Below are 8,124 nucleotides of genomic sequence, written 5' to 3'. Positions count from 1 at the left end.
CATCTTCATGTCTTTTTTGGTGTGTTGTTGACAGTTTCTATTTCCCACTTAATTTTTTGTGCTAAGTAGTTTAACTTTATATATTGTCTTTTCCTCTTCTTCGTTGTTGTTGATTTTGTTTCTGCTGAGTATTTTTTTCTTGCAGTTTATTTTAATGGGTAGGACAGTTAATCTCCTTTGTGGTTACATTAATATCCACCCTTATTTTTCTAAGTTTAAACTTAAATTTTGTTTCTTTATATCGCCTCATCTTCCTCTCCATATGAAAGAGCTATGACTACATTTATTAGTCCCTCTTTATAATTTTAATGTTGTCTTCGTTTACATAATGACATCGTTGTTTCCCTGTTTTCAGTGTTTTTTTTAACCTTGATTTATTTTTGTGATTTCCCTGTCTGGGTTAACATCTGATTGCTTTGTCCAGTGTTCTAGTCTTGGGTTGATGTTATTGATTTTCTAACCAAAGAACTCCTTTTACTATTTCTTGTAGTCTTGGTTTGGTTTTTATGAATTCCCTAAACTGCTGTTTATCTGGCAATGTCCTAGTTTCACCTTCATATCTGAGAGACAGTTTTGCTGGATATAGGATTCTTGACTGGCAATTTTTTTTCCTTCAATGCTTTATGTAAGTCATCCCATCGCCTTCTTGCCTGCATGGTTTCTGCTGAATAGTCCGAGCTTATTCTTATAGACTGTCCCTTGTAGGTGACTTTTCGTATATCCCGAGCTCCTCTTAAAATTCTCTCTTTATCTTTGGTTTTGGCAGGCTTGACTATAGTATGTCTTGGTGATTTTCTTTTAAAATCTACATTATGTGGAGTTCAATGAGCATCTTGGATTGATATCTTCTCATCTTTCACAATATCAGAGAAGTTTTCTGACAACAAATCTTCATCAATTCTCTCTGTATTTCCTGTTATCCCTCCCTGTTCTGGCATTCCAATCACTCATAGGTTATTTCTCTTGATAGAGTCCCACATGATTCTTAAGGTTTCTTCATTTTTTTAAATTCTTTTATCTGGTTTTTCTTCAAATATATTGGTGGCAAGTGCTTTATCTTCAAGGTCACCAGTTTTGCCTTCCACTTGCTCAATTCTGCTCCTCTGGCTTTCTATCGAGTTGTCTAATTCTGTAATTTTATTCTTATTCTTCTGAATTTCTGATTGCTGTCTCTCTATGGATTCTTGCAGCGTATTAGATTTTTCATTATGTTTTTGAATGACCTTTTTAATTTTTTCAACTGTTTTATCTGTGTGTTCCTTGGCTTGTTCTGTATTAATCTTTTGAATTCTGCATCCAGTAATTCCAGGGAGTCACCTTCATCCAGAAGATCCTTTGAGTCTCTGTTTTGAGAGCTTGTTGAAGTGATTATGGTCTGTTTCTTTATGTGGTTTGATATTGACTGTTGTCTCTGAGCCATCTATGAGTCATTGTATTAGTTTATTTTATGTTTGCTTACAGTATCCTAGTTTCTTGCTTTTTGTTTTGATTTGCCCAAATGGGTTGCTTGAGTGAGCTAGCTTGATTGTTTTCATCTTTGGAGCTCTGACATCCTGTCACCAGATGGCTAGAGCTGTTATCAAGTATATGAGCTTATAAGCCCATTCACTTTTCTTGTGTGGATTCAGCTCAGGTGTCCAGGTAGCTGGTCATCAAATGTGTGATACAGGCTCTGTCCTACAGTCTTAGAGGGGCAAGGGTGTTTGGTGTAGGTGCCAGTATCTGGTTGCAGCAGGGGGTCACGCTCTGAACAAGGCAGGGGGCTGAGAACCACCTCCCGTGTGTCTCTGAGGAAAGCGTGTCCTTGCTCCCTAGATTGTACAGGTGGGTGGGTTCTGCAGACAGACCATGGGCACCCAATGCTTTTGGTTGCAAGGACTGGGAGGGGACCAGTTATCCTCGGACCCCTGTCACAGGTGGCTGGGTGACCGGACTGGAGTCACCAGTCCTTAGGCCCCTGATGTGGTCAGGTGAGGACCCTGTTTAATAGGCAAAGTGGTAGCAAACATCAAATACCCACCTTTCCACTGCACAGCTTAAACAATTGCAGTCTGTGATCAAAGGTCTATTCTCCTGAAATAGGCCCACACAGGTCCATGCAGGTGGGAAAGGTATTCAAAGTCCACCGACCGTTTAAGCCTGGACAAGAGCCGCTTCTGTCCTGAGCTCCCCAGGTTAGTGGAGCTGGCAAATTATCTTTTCCCCCAATTGCGAATTTATTTCTTCTCCAAGGCTGGGAGGATGGCTCCAGGTGTTCAAATGGGCCTATTTCAGGCCCAGGAAAATCAACAGCCACTGAAGCCGGCTTGGGGGCAGAGGGGCGTGGTAAAATATATGCAAGTACTTAGCTTTTGCCGAGAGTGCCATTGTTCTCTGGTTCTGGAGGTGTGAATAGGCTGTGCAGCTGGCTGCTTTTCCCTGAGGAAACTGCAGCCAAACATTACCACCAGCCCACACAGCCACTCCTGGGAGTGGTGCCTGAGGGATGGATCCCAGCGATTCAGGTCTGGCAACTCCTCTCTGCTTTTGAACCATCTCTCTCTCCCCCTGCCACTCAGCCTGTTTTCTAACTTTGCCTTTGATGTTCAGGGCTCCTAACTTGTCATAAATATAATCATTTCACTTGATTTTTCAGGTCTTTGTTGCAAGAGGGATCACTGGAAGCATCTGGTTATTCTGCCATCTTGGCCTCACCTCCAACATCTATTTGTTTAAACCACTGTAGTTGGGGTTGTTTATTACTTTCTGCCAAATTATATCACCTGATATACACACTTTATTATTCTATTTATTAATCAAGTAAATTTAAATAAAACCCTTCACTTTTGGGACAAGAAGCTTTGATTAATGTTTGATTAATTTAAGTTAGATAGATAACTCCCTTAAGCCATCAGTCTCATAGACAAGCTTTGTTCATTTTAAACTGCATGTATAAATTAATTATATTTGATTTTCTATTTTAGTATGTCAAATAATTGACATGGCAAGCTTCCAACCAATTAAGCAAAATGTTTTTGGATAGTAAAACATCTCTTCTAAATCTAATAAATTAAACTTATAAGCATAATGTGTTCTAATGCTGTTAATGAATTAAGTCAAATTTTCTTGTACCTTTCAACTTAAAATCCCAAGCCTGAAATCAATTCAACTTTTTAAATTGGAATCATAAGTTCTTTAAATATTTAAATCTCTTAAATAAGAAACATACAAGATTATTCCTAAAATTAACATGAAATCATCAATACTATGGGTTTATTTATTTCATCATTTCCATATTTAATTCTAAACATTTCCAGATTGGACAAGTCACTTACTCAACAGTGGAACAGATTGACTACCTCAAGGGAGCCTGAGTTACTGGGTCAGGAACTCATGGCCACAATATGGTGGACATGATAAACTGAGGTTGGTCAGGAGCTAGAGTCAGAAGACAGGAAGGACTCCAGAGTGGAAAAGTGGACACTTGAGCCCTCTGTGGTTACTATGACAACAGAGGACTCCAAACCTGCACCCTTTAGAGGTGTGTGGTTTTAGAACCTTCACTGAGTTATCCCTTAGTTATTATTATTTTATTTTTAATTATCAGAGTAGAAGAAAGTCAGGAACTCCACCCAGTTTAGCTAACTTCCTGAATTACCTTATTGGTAATCTTAGTTCTTCTCTACATACATTTGCATTGATTTACTTGGCCTGAAGCAATGCCACATTTAAAAGCTGTATCAGACAAATAGCTGACTTTACACAATCTTAATGTTTACCTTTCAGAAGAGAGTCTTCTCACATTTCACCACCCTATTCTGATTTCACCAATTTTCCTTCTACCCCCCCCCCCCTTTTTATGTTATATCCAATCTTATTTCCCAAATTCATAGCCATTTGTCCTTGGAGAAGAGACTTCTAATACCTACCCACACCTGGGTCTCCTCTCCTTCCAGGCACAGGGAGGGTGACATTTCCCACCTTCCTCTTAGTGAGGCCATATGACTAACTCTGGCCAATGGGTTGTGAGAGTGAGGAAGGCATTTGTCCTAGTCAGGACTTTCTAGAGAAACAGAACCAGTAAGATATCTGTCTGTCCATCCATCCATCCGTCTGTCCCTCAGCTTGCTTGCCTGCCTGCCTGACTGCCTATCTATGGAGATTTATACAAATAGTGATATCTGTCTCTATGTCTATGTCTCTCTCTCTCTGTATATATATGTATGTATATATACACACATATATATACATATATATGTACATATATATGTACATATGTATATATATAGAGAGAGAGAGAGAGAGAAAGAGAGTCACTTCAAGGGATTAGCTCATGTGATTGTAGGTGCTGGCAAGTGCAAAGTCCATAGGTCCCATGGCAGGATGGAGACTCCTGCTGGCTTGCGTCCCAAGATTGTAGGTCTGTAGATCAGGAGCCAGAAGGAGTGCAGAGTGTAGGGAGATTGAGTTCTGCCAGAATATCTATTTATAGTCTGAAGGCAGAACACACTCTAAGGAAATTCCCTTTTCAACTGATTGATTACATTATGGAAGGTGATAACATTACATTAGACTAGACTACAGTGTAGAACAGAAACTAGTCTTTGTTCTATTTGGCTAAAACACAGGGACCCATAGCCTAGCCAAGCTGACACATAAAATTAACCATTACAGAGCTCCTGGGCCGAGGTAAGTATTTGTGGATGTGAGATCTCCAGGGGGTCCTTCCTCTGCTGCGGAGCAAGGAGGCATTGTGCTCTGCCAAGTGTGGCCATGGGATTGCCGAGTCACCCCAGGGAGAGAATTGCCTTGGAGGGTTGTCAGGGCCTGCAGCAGACTTTGCTTGCCCAAGAAATAAGCCGCTTTCATCACGTGAAGTCACTAAGATGCTGGAGCTGTTTATTGTCACAATCCTATAGTTCTCGAAGTGTGGCCCTCAACCAGCAGCATCAGCAACACCTGGGAACCTGGGAGAAATCACAGCCATGGGCACCACCCAGCCTACTGAGCTGGATACTGGGGGTGGGACCCAGCCATCTGGGCTTTAAAAGCCCCCCAGGTGGCTGTGATGCTGGCGAAAGTTCAAGCACCGTAGCTCTGGCCCATACTAACACAATTCTTGTTTAAAGTTTCCCTCCAGGCAAAGCAGGAATCTGCAAATCCATTCCGTCAAGGGGACACAGATTATTTTCAACTTCTCTAAATTAATTCCTCTCCTTCAAAGTGATGAAATCATTCAATTGTTTCACCTGTTTTAGGGCCTCAAAACTAGTAGAGGATCTATAAGTCCACCAGACTACACTTTCTAACTTTGAACGCAGTCACTACATGACTGTGTTTAATGAACACACAAAACAAAGTTAATAAGAGCTTGAGGAGACAGAGAGAAGGAAGCACCTTATCTTTACCTTTTGACACAGCTGCTGGCTGGAGCTGCCCTGATCTGCCCCGATCATGAAGAGGTAGCAGAAATTAATGAGGTGCGGGCTGTGGGCTTAGCATTATGTATTCCTGGTTTCCTAGGAAGGCCCCCATCCAAGGAGCTAACCAACTAACCAGTTGCCTTCAGGTTGACTCACAGAAATGCCATGTGTGTGTCAGGGAAGAACTGTGTTCTACAGAATTTTCAATAGCCAATTTTTCTTAAGTAGATCACCAGGCCTTTCTTCCTAGGTGCCCTTGGGTGCACTCAACCTCATGTTGTTCAGTTAGCACCAACCAGGGACTCCATCCAAGGTGCAGGCAGACTGAGAAGGTTTTTACACTTCTCCCCAGAGCCCGCCTCCCCTCCTTGACTGCCCAGCAAGCTGAACCTCTGGCCTTACTTCTCCTAAGACTCCCATTTTCACACCTTGAAAGTATCTAGTTTGGGACATTCTAAGATAATCCAATGAAATAAGCCTGTTCTCTGGAGCCATCAGTAAATCTCTAAACCTAATGATGTACTTGACAATTTCAGACAAATTGTTCATATTTCTGAAAGACATCCTCATTTCTGTGTGGTTTCTCCATTGGAGTTGATTGTGACTGTTCCTTTTTTCTTCAGCTTTTTACTTTGAAAATGTTCAAACATACAGAAAAGTTAAAATACCCTTCACCTAACATTTCATCACATTTATTTTCTCCCTCTCTGTCATAGATTGAATCATGTCCCCCAAAAATGTGTGTATTAACTTGGTTAGGCCATGATTCCCAGTATTCTGTGTTGTCCTCCATTTTGTGATTGTAATTTTACGTTAAGAGGATTAGGCTGGGATTGTAACCCCACCCTTACTCAGGCCACCTCCCTGATCCAAAGTAAAGGGAGTTTCCCTGGGGTGTGGCCTGCATCACCCTTTATCTCTCAAGAGAGAAAAAAGAAAGGGAAGCAAGCAGAGTTGGTAACCTCGTACCACCAAGAAAGCAGCTGCCAGCAGCAGAGGGCATCCTTCGGACCCGAGGTTCCTGCACCAAGATGCTCCCAGACCAGGGGAAGATGGATGACAAGGACCTTCCTCCAGAGCCAACAGACAGAGAAAGACTTCCTTTGGAGCTGATGCCCTGAATCTGGACTTCTAACCTACTAAGCTGTGAGAAAATAAAATTCTCTCTGTTAAAGCCCTCCACTTGTGGTATTTCTGTTATGGCAGCACTAGATGACTAAGACACTCTCCTTTTCTCTCTCTGAATAAACAAACACACATTCACACACACACACACGTACACACACATACACACACATCTTTTTTCTGAAATTAAGTTGTCGCTGTCCTGACACTTCATCCCTAAATGCTTCAGCCTACATAGCTCACATAACTATAATATCATTGAGTGCTGAGTCCACATTCAGAGTTCCCCAGTTGTCTCTCATAGCTATTTGCTTTTCCTAGCCCCAAATCCCATCAAGGTTTACACATTGCATTTGGTTCTGTTGTCTGTTTTCCTGTTGGCATGGAGTTGATTCTGACTCACAGCGACCCTATAGGACAGAGCAGAACTGCCCCATAGGGTTTCCAAGGCTGTAATCTTTACTGAAGCAGACAGCCAAATCTTTCTCCCAAGGAGCTGCTGATGGGATCAAACTGCTGGCCTTTAGATTAGCACCTGAGCACTTAACCACTGTGCCACTAGGGCTCCTCTCTGTCTTTTTAGTCTCTGGTTATCTGGAACAGACCTTCTCAAACTTTAATGTGCATCTGGATCACCTGGGGATCTTGTTAAAATTGCAGGTTTTGACTCAACGTGTGTGAGACTCTAACAAGCTCCCAGGTGGTGCTGCTGCCACTGCTGGTCCAGGAACCAGGCTCTGAGTAGCAAGGATGGGACAGCCCCCTTCTGTTGTTGTTGTTGTTTTTTTTCATTTCCCCCTCCATGAGACTGACTTTTTGAAGAAAGATTATGTTTCCCACAGTCACCCAGCTGGTGAGTCCAGAAGAGAAACTTCAGCCCAGGTCTGTCTAAGCTGAGCTCAGAATTCACAGACTCAAAATCACTATTAACTCCATCCCGCAGGCCCCAAAGAGAAGGCTAGCTGCGGCACTTCCCAAACTTGATGCTTTGCACCTTTGTTCGGCATCTGCGAGAAATCAGGGCATGTTTCTGGTTCAGTGATGGGAGTGGGGGTGACCAGACCTCTGCCATCTTTGACTCAAGGGCCCCCAACTCACTAGCAGCCTTGACTTACCTCTCGAGTGGCTCTGTACTTGAATGGCCAGACTTCCTGTCCACCCTGGCCTGACTCCCCTACCTGAAGGTTGGAGAAGACCCTAAGGAGGAGGCAAGTTCCTCTTCTACACCTCAGTATGCAGCTGGTATTGTTGTTACCTGCCATCAAGTCAGCTCCGACTCCTGGTGACCTGTGCACAATGGTCCAGTGCCATCTTCACAATCCTTGGTATACTTGAGTCCACTGTCATAGCCACTGTGTATTTTGACTGTCTTCCAACCTAAGGGATTCATTCCCAGCACTATCTTGGATAACATTCTGTTGTGATCCATAGGGTTTCCAGTGGCTAATTTTCAGAAGTAGATTGCCAGGTGTTTCTCCCTAGTCTGTCTTAGTGTGGAACCTCTACTGAAACCCGTCCACCGTGGGTAACCTTGCTGATATTTGAAATACCGATGATATAGCTTCCAGTATCACAGCAACATGCAAACCACCACAGT

The sequence above is a fragment of the Elephas maximus genome, chromosome 1 (assembly GCF_024166365.1).
Source record: "Elephas maximus indicus isolate mEleMax1 chromosome 1, mEleMax1 primary haplotype, whole genome shotgun sequence".
Taxonomy (NCBI): domain Eukaryota; kingdom Metazoa; phylum Chordata; class Mammalia; order Proboscidea; family Elephantidae; genus Elephas; species Elephas maximus.
This window is presented reverse-complemented; position numbering follows the sequence as displayed.